The following is a 15497-nucleotide window of genomic DNA, read 5'->3' as shown; positions in this document are numbered from 1 at the left end:
TGATAAGCAGGTGCTATTTAGGAGTTTGTTTTTTGCAAGATTTGCTGTGTAATACCTGCAATAATGATGATCAATGTGCTGATTAGTGTAGATATGAGACAGAAGATTTTGATCAGGATCAAAATCAGTATGCATGTAGATGCAATGAGAGTAGGGTGTTTTACGATGCAGACCGTCCGCGCCATTTTGGGATGGCGCGTATTCGGCCACGTCGAATGTTGTAATAATGTTGTGGGATCGATTAGGACAATATATAATGGAGGAGGGGGACGTGTTGCCAGATGTACAATACATATGGGAAGAGTGAGGTGTGTAAGGTTGTGTGAAAGTTATGAGAATGTAGTGAGTTTTTTTTGTTTGAAGATGAAAAGTAAGACTGTGATTGGTGGATGGAGTTTGGGGGGGGGGGGGGAGCCTGGATTGTTGTGTGTATGGTCGTGTAAAGGTTGAGAGAAGGTCGTGATTTTTTTTTTTTTTTTGAAGAAGTGAAGTAAGTCTGTGATTGGAGGATAGAGTTGAGGGAGGAGACAGAAGTACAAAGTTTTGGGTGTATGGGTGAAAGGGTAATTTTTTAAGCTCGTGCCACTGACTTTTTGTCAGAGGGATGCGTTTTTGGGGAGTAGATGTGTTTTAGGCTGTGGGGGAGATGATATATGTAAAGGTTGGGTGAATGGAAGAAGTTAAAGCTGTTTTAGAAGAATAGAGAAAGCAAAAACCTAAAGAAAGGAGATACGAAAGATATAGAAGTACCTTTAAAGATAAGTCGGGTAGAGTTAACAGAAGAGAGAATAAGTAGTAGCAAAAACATAAAGGATGCAGTTAAGAAAGATATAGAAGCACCTTTAAAGAGGAGGCAGGTAGAGGTAACAGAAGAAGAACGTATAAGTAGTAGTAGAAAATTAACAAAAGTTTTGAGAAACATTTAGCACTAAAGAAGACGGTAAACAGAACAAATAACTTGTTTACTTAATGGAAAGCGGAGGTGGGTCGTAGACTGTAGAGGAACAAGGAGACGTGTTCCCTTGTGTAGTTACAGCTAAGGACTGAGGAAGGGTTGGGGCGTAATGGCTAACGGTTCCAGGAGGAATTGCGGGTAGATACCAGGCGATAACAGCCATGCGTACCTCATTAGCACATGCGAACCACACACAGATATGGTCACTTCCTTTGTTTGTCAATTGTCCCACTGAGGTGTAGGCCTACGTGGTCGGCTAGCCCGACAACTCGCCCGCTGAGCACCGCCCCCACTCTCGGCCACTTTCACAGACAGACTAACAGACGACTAGACAGACACACTTTACGGAGGAGGAGGAACAATATACTAGTTCCTCTCTGGTTCCTCTCTCAATATACTAGGTCCACCCACAAATGTGGTGATCTCACTGATGTCAACAATTACAGACCTATCTGAATTCAGCCAACCTTGTCAAAAATATTTGAAAAGCTAATCTACAAGCAGCTTTACTTATATCTAGCCAAAATCAATATACTTAGCTCTTGCCAATAAGGTTTCAGACCCAATGAAAGCACTAACGATGCACTTTGATCCTGATCGAAATCTTCTGTCTCATATCTATACTAATCAGCACACTGATCGTCATTATTGCACAGCAAATCGTTCAAAAAACAAACTTGTTAATAGCACCTGCTGATCAGTTTACAACCAAAATGTTAGATCACTTGGTAAACATTTTGATGATATAAATGCATTACTCACAGCACTAGGTACTAAATTATCATTCATCTTTTTAACAGAAACTTGGCTAAGTAAAGACTATACCCAACTCTATAACTTAGCTGGTTATAAAGCCATTCATAACTGCAGGCCTAATAAAAAAGGAGGTGGCACAGCAATATATTACAAAGGTACCTTCATCTGCAATAGTGTCATTAGTGATAGAGACGACTATTATGAATATACCTTTGCCAAGTTCTCAAGTAAATCTCTTAACTCCTCCCTGACTATCGGTGCCATCTATAGATTTCCTAATACCAACATAGCTTCATTCTCAGACAATGTAAGGAATCTTATCATAAATAACAATCTCAACAAAAATCACATCATTCTGGGAGGTGATTTCAATATTGACCTGGGTCTTCAAAACAACCCTCAAGTTGACTATTTCTGTAACAGCATGAACTCCTGTATGCTAATCCCCACAATCACCAAGCCCACCCGAGTCACTCAAACATCTGCCACTACCTTGGATCACTTATGGACTAATATAACAGCTCCCCTTACATCTAGTATAATCTATGACAGAACAACTGACCACTATCCTACCTTCCTCATAGCAAACATGGACATAATACCATCAGAAAGCAAGAAACTCTCATTCAGGCTACACAGTGAATCAGCTTTAGTCAATCTCTCAAATGCATTTCACAATATTAACTGGGAATCTGAATTTAATAATTCACAGGATATAAACTCATCAACTAACCTCTTTCTCTCCAAAACTCTAAGCCTCTACAACACTCACTCTCCCCTCCTTACCAAACAAGTAACTGACAAAAGAAAAAATAACCCGTGGCTCACAAGTGGAATAATCAAATCAATCAACAAAAAACATGAATATGAAAAGAAATTTAGGATTGGCCTAGTTACAAAGGAAGTAGTTAAAAGGTACTCATCAGTGCTTGCCAGTATCATAAGTTAGTTTAGTTCATTTATTATGCACCCCATACCCATCTTGTGGGCGGTAGTGGAAAGGGTTACAGAGGCACATAATGGGCTCAGGGATTGAACCCAACAATTCATTTAGCTAAGCAAGTTACAATCTTGATGAGCTAGTTACAAACTTTAATATAAGTCGTCACATCAACAATGGGTTCGAGATCGACCTCAAGTACAGGTTCTAAATTAAGCAACTGACATATGTGGAGAGTTAGTATCACAATTGATATGTTTGTCCTGCACACCGCCCCCCATCCAGTGGGCAGCGGTGGATAGGTTACAGTCACTTAGTTACTACCTACAGTTAGCAAACTGGGGATATTTGACTAAAATTTCTGGTAGCAGATCATTTTGAATGAAATATTTACACATCGCTGGAACATTGGTTATAGAATTGTCTCTAAGTTCACGTATCTTTTCGCACTCCATCACATAGTGACGGAGGGTGTGCGAATAATTTTGTTGACACAGTTTACATTTGGTCAGGTCTACATCAGCAGATAATGAGAATTCCCAGAGATACTTGTAACCGAGTCTAAGCCGAGCAGTAGTAACACCTAGAAGTCTGCTGATTTTATTGGATGATCCATAGATGTGTGGCTCCTCTTGCATGATAGTATGATGATAGATGGAATTACTGGTGTCAATTTCACTTTGCCTCAGATCTACAAGATCTTGTTGAAGTTCTCGGTGCACTGCTGCTCTCAGATTGCTCATTGGCAATCCAAGGTTACACTCAACGGCTCCTTTAAAGGCAGATTCTTTGGCTAACTTATCAGCTCTATCATGCATTCGGAGGCCAACATGAGATGGAGACCACATGAAATGGACTCTGTTACAATCCTTAATAATGTTGTTGTATTTGTGTCTAGCTTCGGACACGAGCATGTTACAGTTATGTCTTAAAGAGTTGAGAGCATTTAAGGATGATAAGGAGTCACTTACAAATAATGTATCAAGTTTGGAGACTTGTACACATTTCAGTGCAAGGATCAAGGCAAATAGTTCGGTCTGAAGGGTAGAGGCCCAGTTGTTTATACGGATTCCCCACTCAAAGTATAGGCCATCGCCCATTGTCAGGACAACTGCACTTCCAGCTGCACCCGTGGTGCGGTGTAGGGAAACATCAGTGTATATGATTTGAGAGAGAGAATGCTCTGTGGAGAGAGCATCAATAAGGCTTAAGGCGTTGAGCTTTGCCTCAAGACGAAGGTTGGGCTGATCTCTAATTTGCTTCTTGGGTGGAAAGGGAGGGATTAAAACTGGAAAGGGTGTAACCTCCCACGGTGCAGGAAAGTGCCGTTGTTGTTTCTCTTGGTACAAATCATGAACCTGATACATTCTGAGTTCAGTTCCAGTTTTTGTTATCCATTTGGAACAATGCTAATCTTCAATAAAGAAATTCTGGAGGGCTTCTGTGCAAGGAATAGGATGAGTTAGCCTAAGCATTTTTATACCAATTTGATAGTTAATTTCAGTAACACGATCAACAACGCTCAGAATATTAAGTTCCTTTCTCATATTACGTATCTTTGTGGTACGTCGAGGGCACCCAAGGATTATCCTCAAGGCTTCGTTCTGCAATTTTTCAAGCCCTCCAAGCTTTCTTTCAGGCATCAAAACAAGCAGAGGTGCAGCATAATCCACTAAAGACCTGATGTATGCAAGGTACATCATTTTGACAATTCTGACATTGGCACCATAGCCTGAGTGATAACCTGCAACAGCCTTGATAGCTCGGAGCCTCTCTTTATACTGATGACAGAGTCTGAATACAACAGGACCATACAGTGCCACCTCAAGGCCAAGGTATTTGAATCTGTTTACATAGTCAAGCTTGGAGCCATCAGACAGTTGCATCTTGCGAACAGCTCCTCCCTGCCTGGGTGGGCGCCGATTGTGTATCTTTGTTTTCTCTGCTGAGATAATTAAACCTAGGTCCTCTGTCTAATACAGAGTTAAGAGTGTTCTGCGTGTTAGCATACCCAGTGGTGTGTATCATTATACCATCAGCATAGCTAATGATGTGGACGTTGGGTTTGCTTGGTATAGAGTTTAACAACGTGTTTATTAAGATATTAAATAAGGTAGGACTGAGGACACCTCTCTGCGGGGTGCCTAGTTCAAAGTCTCTTGTTACACTCCTATGCCCCTGGAAAAATACAGATGACTTCCTGTTGGATAAGTAACCCTCTGATCCAACAAAGAAGCCGACCACCAATATTCATTCTTGCAAGCTCACTCAAGATAACATGTCTATTTGCAATATTAAAGGCAGACTTAAGATCTAGGAAGGTGGTATATGACTTTTCAGTGTGCAGGGTAAGAAAGGTGGTGATGCAATGATGAACACTCCTTCCATGCATGAAGCCATATATCTGGGGGGATAGCATGGTTCTTATTCTATGGAGGAGACGGTTTAGGACCATTCTCTCGAATGTTTTGCAAATGCAGCTAGTAAGGGAAATTGGGCGGAAAGCATTCTCTTGATTTGGCTTGGGAATTGGAATGATTATACTGTTGGTCCAAGAGTTAGGAAGCTCCCCAGTAACATAGCTCATATTATACAGCTCAAGCAGGGGATTCCCTGGTACTAAAGGGAGCAGACGCAATATGTCATAAGTGATACCATCTTCACCGGGGGATGTGGCTTTGCCTTTGTTTAGGGCCGCGAGTAATTCAAACTCAGTAAATGTCACGTTGCATTCATCTTCCTTGTGGAGCATGAAGTCAACGAGCCTTTCTCGATCTCCGTAACCAGCATTTAACCTGAACTGTATGTCTGGGGGAAGATTATTGAAGCTAGAGGTGGTTGCCCAAGCATCGACTAACTCGTTTGCTCTGTGTAGAGGGTGAGGGTGTGCTACTTGGCCGATCTTATCGCCTTTAATTCTTTTAATATCCTTCCATGCCTGGCTGAGGGGGGTGTGAGAGTTGAGACTGTTAACAAAAGTTTCCCAGTTATCTTGCCTGAGCTGTCATGCGCTCCCTCGCCTTGGCTAGGGCTTTCTGAAAGAGCTTGAGCATTGCTGGCGTACGTGTTTCCCTATATGCAAGCCCAACTCGTCTGGCAGTGCGTTTCAAAGTACGCAGTTTGGGGTCATTGTAATAGGCATGGCGTTTATTACCTTTCATATCGTTCCGACTATTGGATGGTGCAGCGGGCCGACCTAAAGGGTCAGCAAACATCTGAATGCTCTGTACTAGACCGTCGTTAAATGTCTGGACTGTGGAGGGATCATAAGTGCTGTACCACTCTGACACATGAGCAACAAAGTCTTCACGTCGAGCAGGAGGAACACTGAGCCGTTTGCGTTTGAAAGTCCCACCGGGCAGGATGGTATTTCCTATACATAGAGTAGTCAATCGAGGGTGATGATCTGACAACAAATCTGTTACAATAGATGATGTGCACCAGACGTGAGAGACGCTGAAACCAACACAGAGGTCTAGAATGCCTCCACAAATATGCGTGGGTTCAAGGTCACCCACGATCTGCACATCTTGGTGACTATTTAGTAGCGACAGCAGTTGATTCCCGTTACCGTTACTGAAGCGAGAGCCACCAATGAGTATCATAAGAAAAGCTAAACTTTCATATAATGAGACTAAGTTCAAAGAAGCAAAAAGCAAAATGAAAAGAACATGGAATACCATCTCTAATATCCTAGGAACTAAACAACACTCCCACAACCAGATAACACTCTCTAAGGATGGCTTTACACCGTCAACTGATTTAGAAATGGCAAATGAATTTGATAGTTTCTTTTCATCGGTTGGTGCTAACCTTGCCAGTAAAATCCCACAGACTCAGACACATATCAACACATATCTCTCAGGCAGCTATCCAAACTATCTTCTCCTCTCACCAGTCAGCCCGACAGATGTTGTGTCCATCATACACTCCATTAAAACCAAAGCTGGGAACATCAGTGAAATCCCATCCATTGTATACAAGAGCGCCTCCCATGCCCTTGCCCCACCTATAGCTCTGCTGTTCAACAAATCACTTGAGTGGCTTATACCTTCCCTGATATTCTTAAAAAAACAAGAGTAACGCCAGTTCATAAAGGAGGTAATCCGACAGACATAAACAATTATAGACCAATATCGAACCTACCCATACTATCAAAAATATTTGAAAAAATTATCTACAAACAGCTCTACTCCTATCTCGTAAAATTCGACATACTTAACCCCTGTCAGAGATACATAATAATTTACCTATAATACATTTAATAATAATGTATCTCTCCCAGGCGGGAGAGATACGTAATAATTTACACGTGGAAAATATTAGAGGGGCTGGTCCCAAATCTGCACACAGAAATAACATCACATGAGACCAGAAGACATGGCAGGATGTGCAGAATACCCCCGTTGAAAAGCAGAGGTGCAACAGGTATCCTGAGAGAGAACTCTATCAACATCAGAGGCCCGAGACTGTTCAACACGCTTCCGCTACACATAAGGGGCATAACTGGCAATCCCCTCACAGTGTTCAAGAGAGAACTGGATAAGCACCTCCAAAGGATACACTAAATAATATTGTTAATAATGAGCTAAAAAAAAGTCCACTTATGGATGTCAACCAACAAACTAACACTTAACATTGAAAAGACCTACTACATCCTATTTGGTAGCAAATCAGCAAATGCAATTCAGCTTCAGATAGACAATGTAAACATTAGTAATAAAAATGATGGAAAGTTTCTTGGCCTATTCCTAGACAAGAGACTCAACTTCAGCACCCACATACAACACATAACTAAGAAAGTCTCTAAAACAGTTGGTATACTCTCTAAACTCAGATATTATGTACCTAACTCTGCTCTCATCTCTATATTATGCACTAATCTACCCCTATCTTAATTATGGAATCTGTGCATGGGGTTCAACCACTGCAAACCACCTCAAGTCCATCATCACCCAGAAAAAATTCTGCTATCAGAATTATAACAAATTCTGCTTTCAGACAACACTCAGCCCCCTTGTTTAACTCCCTAAACATGTTAAACATAAGCTTACTCCACACATTCTCTTGTGTCAACTACATTTACATAACTCTGTTCTTAAATGCAAATCCTGCTCTGAAACTCTCCCTGGACAGATGTAATAGGACCCATTATCACCACACCAGAAATAAATATCTCTTTGATATCCCCAGAGTCAAACTTAATCTGTGTAAACACTCTATGCAAATAAAGGGACCCAGTCTATGGAACTCACTCCCTATTTTTTTTTTTTTTTTTTTGATATATACAAGAGTTGTTACATTCTTGTACAGCCACTAGTACGCGTAGCGTTTCGGGCAGGTCCCTGGAATACGATCCCCGCCGCGAAGAATCGTTTAAATTGAATTGTGAAAGTGAATTGAAATGATGAATGAAAAGCTGTCCAACTTTTGCGTCATTCAAAAACAAAACTAAAAAGTACTTAATTTTATCTTCATAGTTTTTATCTTGTTGCTTTAAAATTGCACTGTATCTATTGCTACCCAATCTCCCAATCTTTATGTACCCAATCCGAACATCTTTACCATTCTGATCATTGCTGTCTTCTTATATGTGCTGTCAATCTGCTGTATGATGCCAATTAATCTTGTTTAAATTACCAATCAAGTTGTCAATGTAATCAATCAGAGCTTTAATATACCAATGTGCTTTAATATTCTTATTAATCTCTCTAATCTCATTTTTTTTTTCTTGCAATGTATCTGTTATCATTTTATTACACAGTCTCCGTGGTGTAGTGGTAAGACACTCGCCTGGCGTTCCGCGAGCGCTATGTCATGGGTTCGTTCCTGGCCGGGGAGGATTTACTGGGCGCAATTCCTTAACTGTAGCCTCTGTTTAACGCAACAGTAAAATGTGTACTTGGATGAAAAAACGATTCTTCGCGGCAGGGGATCGTATTCCAGGGACCATAGGATTAAGGACCTGCCCGAAACGCTACGCGTACTAGTGGCTGTACAAGTATGTAACAACTCTTGTATATATCTATAAAAAAAAAAAAAAAAAAAAAAAAATTGCTAGAATTTACCTATTTAAAATTATCTGTTAGATTAAGGACCTGCCCGAAACGCTGCGCGTACTAGTGGCTTTACAAGATTGTAAATACTGTACTATGTATCCTCACAAACCCAATGTACCTTCTTGTGTATAAATAAATAAATAAATTGTAGTCAACAACGGGAGCGTGAAAGAGTGGGATTTGGCCGTCCCCCCCTAGTCGAGGCCCGTGAGAAAGAAAACGCACTCCGAAGGGAGAATGGGGGGAACTGAAAAATATACTACAGGCCCAGCCAGCTTAAATACGACTTGAGGGTCCACCAAGTGTTCTTAAAGCCACCCTAAGTCGTTTGAAATTGTCCTAAAGTCTTCCTGGGGGCGTCGCGGAGTCGTCCAGACGCCAAACAGAGGCCATCTTGAAGTCATCTGGAAGACGTCTTGAATTCCACCTGAATGCGTTGTAACAAACTAGGCTGTTGTAAGAATTATCCAGAGTGGTTTATCGACAAAAGAGAATGGGAAGCTGAGCCGCATGGTGACCTGACCCCCAGGGGAATTCGCGGTGGAAATAACCAACGCTTTGTTCATAGCTGCGTATAATGAACCATCCTATAGTATTCAGCAATTTAGAGAAAATTAGCCTTTATTCATTTTGCATTAAAATTGTATTGTATAATAGTACTGGATACAATATCAAGAGTATTCTAATTATTGAGTTTAAGTCACCATCAGTGACGTCACGAATCAGATCTAACTTTTGAGGCGGAGTGACCGGCGGTCATAGGTCAGCAGGGTTGACATGTCTAATATTTCTCAAAGTTTTAATAACCATTTTTGTGATCGGGAACAGCTTTGCCGGTAGATGTTTGTGTAATCTAATTAAAGTAAAATAATTCAACCAGTCTGGATCAATTCAGTATAAACAGAGGATAATTGTTATAACTTAACCTTGCTAAAGTAACTGGCTAAGCGAGGCGGAAGGATACAATACTCTGTCGGGGGTAGTCCAGACAAGAAAAAAAATCAGTGTGAATACGGGAGCAGCTGGGAGAGGTCAACCATCTTACCTCTCCCCAAACCAGCACAACATCTTAGCTGGAAAACATAGAGGTATAGTTGCTATGGTTATGTATAGAAATAGTCTTCTCATTTGCCATTCAGGTCAAGTAGGGAGTGTTAAAGTGATAGGGAGTGAACATATTTAGATTTTGTTTTAGTTTTCTTTTAATAAATTAAATTTGTTATTAATTTGCATTTTATTGTTTCCATGTGTTTTATGTGTATACTTGTCCTGGTCACGTGGTCCACACGAGGCAGAGTTGCATTGGGCGCCGATTCTAACATCGAATCGGAATTATCATTACCGTGTAATTTATTCCACACTCAAGGTCATCGTTTATAGTGGGGATCAAGCCCCTAGGTTGATTAATTAGCGTGATCGATCCAGACCTCGATCATTGCTCTTGTATTACTGGTCTGGTGGTGGCAGCAGAGGTGACTCTAGGGTTTTGTTCAGAGCTTAGGTCACGTCATACTGGGTGTAGAATCCTAAGTCGGTCAATCGTCTTAGGACCACGTGGCGTGGAGTTGGCTTTGTTAAAAGTTTTGGAGTCCCTTGGTTTAGAAATAAAAGTAAGAATACGGGTAGAGGGAGTAGAAAGAAGGAAGTAAAGAGAGAGGAACTCGAACCCGTGTTACAGCGTCTTGAAGTCGTCGAGGCGTCATCGTGAAGTCGACATGATACCAACTGCAGTAGTAGGTACAATGTCAAACTGAAAAAAAACCAGCTATACACAAAATGAGACTGGGATATAACTGTAAAGTATGTATTAATAATGTAGAGGATAGCACATTTATTTGTTTTTTATTTATTTTATTTATGTATATACAAGAATGTACATTGGGATTGTGAGGATACATAATATGGTAATTACAGTCTTGTAAAGCCACTAGTACGTGCCGCGTTTCGGGCAGGTCCTTAATCTAAGAAAATTTTAAGTAGGTAAATACTTGCAAAATTTATAAAAAATGATAACAGTTACAAGGCAAGAAAAAAAAAGACGAGAGAAAATTGTAGGTATATTAAAGCACATAGGTTGCTCAGATTGATTGCAATGACAGCTTGAATGGTAGTTGACAAAAATTGGTAGGCACAATACAGCATATGGCTAGCACATAAAAGAAGACAACAAAGGGAATACTTAAATCCATTAATAAAAAACATGACCTTGAGAAGAAGTATAGGTTAGGAATTGTCTCCAAAGAATTCTCAAAGAATTACTCGTTATTGCTATCTAAGATAATTAGACGAGCCAAAACTAAATACTACGAAGATAAATTTACCCAAATAAAGAGCAACATTAAAAAAACTTGGAGCACAATTTCACAAATATTGGGATCAAAGAAGATTTTAAATAACAAACCAACACTCCTGTCCAATAACGATGGTCAGCTTTCAGCCTCAGACTCTGCTATTGAGTTCAATAGGTTCTTCTCTTCCATTGGGTCATCCCTTGCAAATGATATTCCATCTTCCAGTACTGACGTTAAGGACTATCTTACAGGTAACTATCCACAGTCTCTGTACCTAAAGCCTATTAACTCCACTGACGTCAATGAGATAATCCTTTCCCTTAAAACCAAGTCTAGTGCCCTCGAGGAGATACCAACTTTAATTTACAAAAAAGCCTCCAGATCTTTAGCCCCTGCTCTTGTATTGCTCTTCAACAAGTCACTTGAACTCCAAACCTTTCCAGATATCCTAAAAAAAAAGCGAGAGTAACCCCTGTCCACAAATGTGGTGATCTCACAGATGTTAACAACTACAGACCTATATCAATCCTGCCTAACTTGTCAAACAAATTTGAAAAACTAATCTACAAGCAGCTTTACTCTTATCTAGCCAAACACAATATACTTAGCTCTTGCCAATATGGCTTCAGACCCAAAAAAAGCACTAACGATGCACTTATTAGTATGCTTAACTTGATTCATACGGCCCTTGATAAAAATGAGTTCCCTGTTGGGTATTTGTGGACCTGCGTAAGGCTTTTGACACTGTCAACCACCAAAACCTTCTTAAATTACATCATTATGGAGTCAGAGGACACTCCCTGCAATACTTCAAATCTTACCTTACTGACAGGCTCCAGTATGTTTCTGTGAATAATTCAATTTCTCCCACCCTACCCATCAACATAGGTGTTCCTCAGGGCAGCATACTTGGCCCTCTCCTCTTTCTCATCTACATTAATGACCTTCCAAATGCCTCCCAACACCTCAAACCAATTCTATTTGCTGACGACACAACCTTCATTTACTCCAGTCCTGACCCCCCTTGCTCTAAATGCCACAGTAAATACTGAGCTAAATAAAGTCCATCTTTGGCTAACTGCCAACAAACTCACCCTTAACATTGACAAAACTTTGTATATTCTGTTTGGCAATAAATCCTCTAATCAAATAAATCTCAAAATAAACAATACCCAAATTTGTAACAAATTAGATGGCAAATTCCTTGGCATTCTCATTAACCACAAGCTGAATTTCCAGGGACACATTCTAAATATATCAAAAAAGTTTCAAAAACTGTTGGCATTCTTTCTAAGATCAGATATTATGTACCCCGCCCTGCCCTTGTGACTCTCTATTACTCCCTCATCTATCCATATCTCAACTATGGTATTTGTGCTTGGGGTTCTACTACCCAAAATCATTTACGTCCTCTAATTACTCAACACAAAGCTGCTATTAGGACAATCTCCAACTCTGGCCCCAGACATCACTCGGTACCCCTGCTCAAATCTCTGAATATGTTAGATATTAAGTCACTGCACATTCTCTCATGTGTATTATACATATATAAAACGCTGAACTGTAATGCCAATCCTGATCTCAAAAGCTTCATAGAAGTTTGTATCAGAACCCATGAGCACCACACCAGAAATAAATACAATTTTGATATTCCTAGAGTACGACTTAATCAAACTATAAATGCTCTACAAATCAAGGGACCCAGAATGTGGAATGACCTTCCAACCATGTTAAAGACTGTACCTCTCTCAACCAGTTTAAGATAAAAACGAAGCTATACCTAATAAATTCCCTGTAATCTACCTTACCCCTCTATTGTCAACCAATGTCTGTTTTTTTTTTTTAAATGGCGCTGTTTGTCGACAGAATTGTATTTGTGCTGCTTTTTCACCCATGTTCCCCCCTTTTTTTTCTCTTTTTTTATTTGTTCTCAACTCATTTTATTCTTTATGCTCAATTAGTATTAAGCTTTAGTCATTTAAGTCTTTCATGCCCGAAACGCTTTGCGTAATAGTGGCTTTAGGCATTGTATGTACTAGCTCTACCTATAAATCCATCACTCTTTGTAAAATCTCTTGTATGTTCCTTACCTAAATAAACATTTGATTTGATTTAATTTGATTTGATTTGATTTGATTTGACGAACACAATGATAAGGTTGTTTGGGTTAAGTACATAAAAAATGGGAGATTGGGTAACACTAGATACAGAGCAAATTTAAAGCTCAGTGTAGGAAACTAAGAAGATGAAATTAGGTACTTTTTGGTTTTGGTTTTAAATAAGGCAAAAGTTTGACAGCTTTTTTTTACGATAATCTCTTTCAAGAGAGATTGAGCCTGCTCTTCCCTATATCATTTATGTCATTCTACAAGTACAAGATACTACATTAAAGATACGTTCACCAGTATCACAAAACGATTTGCCCATGAAGCAAAGCGTACCTTGCACCACCTGACACGCCGGCTCTCCACCCGTCGTCAACGAGCAAACTACCCATTCTCCGCCTGCCTGCTCCTGATTGGCTGGTGTATCGCCGACAGCACCTGCACCTGCACTCACGCCCTCTACCTGAGTCGACGTCTGGGCCAGCTCACGCCGTCCTCCTCAGAATATCTCTGTGCTCTTAGAAGTTGACATCTCTCTCTGGTAGACTAAGCCCTGGCTGTCATGTACTAAGGGAGGTGGCAGCTCTAGCCAATATTCTCAGCACCTGATTATTATTATTATTGTCTTGCACTTTATTTTATATTAGAGTAAATTTTCACATTTATTAATTATTCATGTTGTTTTGTTTGTTGACTTGTTTTGAATTTTACGTAAGCCAAGGGATTGTCTTTGTTCATATCTTGTTTTCTAAAGTAATTAAAATTTCATTGTTTATATTTTGTGTTTTGCGTGTCTTCCCATTATCTTACCACAGACAAACAGGCAAGCAGTCTCTTTTTTTCTGTAAGTGTGACAAGGCTTTGACACCTGCCATTGGAGGACTGCCGAACATCAACACTCCAACACTTTACCGTCACATTTTCAATTCACTAGGGAGTGAGTTCCATAGACTAGGTCCCTTAATTTGCATAGAGTGTTTACACAGATTAAGTTTGACCCTGGGGATATCAAAGAGATATTTATTTCTGGTGTGGTGATAATGGGTCCTATTATATCTGTCCAGGAAGAGTTTCAGAGCATGGTTTGCATTTAAGAACAGGGTTTTGTAAATGTAGTTGACACAAGAAAATGTGTGGAGGGAGTTAATATTTAGCAAGTTTAGGGATTTAAACAAGGGAGCTGAGTATTGTCTGAAAGCAGAGTTAGTTATTATTCTGATAGCAGAGTTTTGCTGGGGGATGATGGGCTGAAGGTGGTTTGCAGTGGTAGACCCCCATGCACAGATACCATAATTAAGATAGGGATATATTAGTGCATAATATAATGAGAGGAGAGCAGAGTTAGGAACATAATATCTTATTTTAGAGAGTATAGCAACTGTCTTAGAGACTTCTTAGTTATGTGTTGAATGTGGGTGCTGAAGTTGAGTCTCTTGTCTAGAAATAGGCTAAGAAACTTGCCATCATTTTTATTACTGATGTTAATGTTGTCTATCTGTAGCTGAATTGCATTTGATGATGTGCTTCCAAATAAGATGTAGTAAGTCTTTTCTATGTTTAATGTTAGTTTGTTAGTTGACATCCATAAGTGGACTTTTTTTAATTCATTATTCACATTATTTAGTGTATGTGGGTTGGGGTCTGAATAGATAAGGGTAGTATCGTCAGCAAACAATATAGGTTTAAGAATATTAGAGATATTAGGCAGATCATTTATATATATAAGAAATAGAAGAGGTCCTAAGATACTGCCCTGTGGCACTCCAACGGTAATTGGTAGAGTGGAAGAAGTTGTATCATTGATGGTTACACATTGGTGTCTGTCACTAAGATAGGATCGGATGTAGTCAAGGGCAAGGCCTCGGATTCCATAATGCTGGAGTTTAAGTAAGAGGTAGTTGTGATTAACAGTATCAAAGGCTTTTCTTAGGTCAATGAAGAGTCCAATCGGAAACTCATTTTTGTCAAGGGCTGAGTAGATAACGTCAAGGAGACTAATGATTGCATCATTGGTGCTCTTTTGGGACCGGAAGCCAAACTGGCAGGGGCTGAGTATGTCGAATTTTACGAGATAGGAATAGAGCTGTTTGTAAATAATTTTTTCAAATATTTTTGATTGAATGGGTAGATTTGATATTGGTCTATAATTGTTTATGTCCGCCGGATTGCCTCCTTTATGGACTGGCGTTACTCTTGTTTTTTTTTTGAGGATATCAGGGAAGGTGTAATACTCTATAGATTTGTTGAACAGTAGAGCTATGGGTGGGGCAAGGGCATGGGAGGCTCTCTTGTATACAATGGACGGAATTTCACTGGTGTTCCCTGCCTTGGTTTTTAGAGAGTGTATGATGGACACAACATCTGCCGGGCTGATTGGTGAAAGGAGAAGAG

This window comes from Procambarus clarkii, chromosome 5 (genome assembly GCF_040958095.1).
Source record: "Procambarus clarkii isolate CNS0578487 chromosome 5, FALCON_Pclarkii_2.0, whole genome shotgun sequence".
Lineage (NCBI taxonomy): Eukaryota > Metazoa > Arthropoda > Malacostraca > Decapoda > Cambaridae > Procambarus > Procambarus clarkii.
This window is presented reverse-complemented; position numbering follows the sequence as displayed.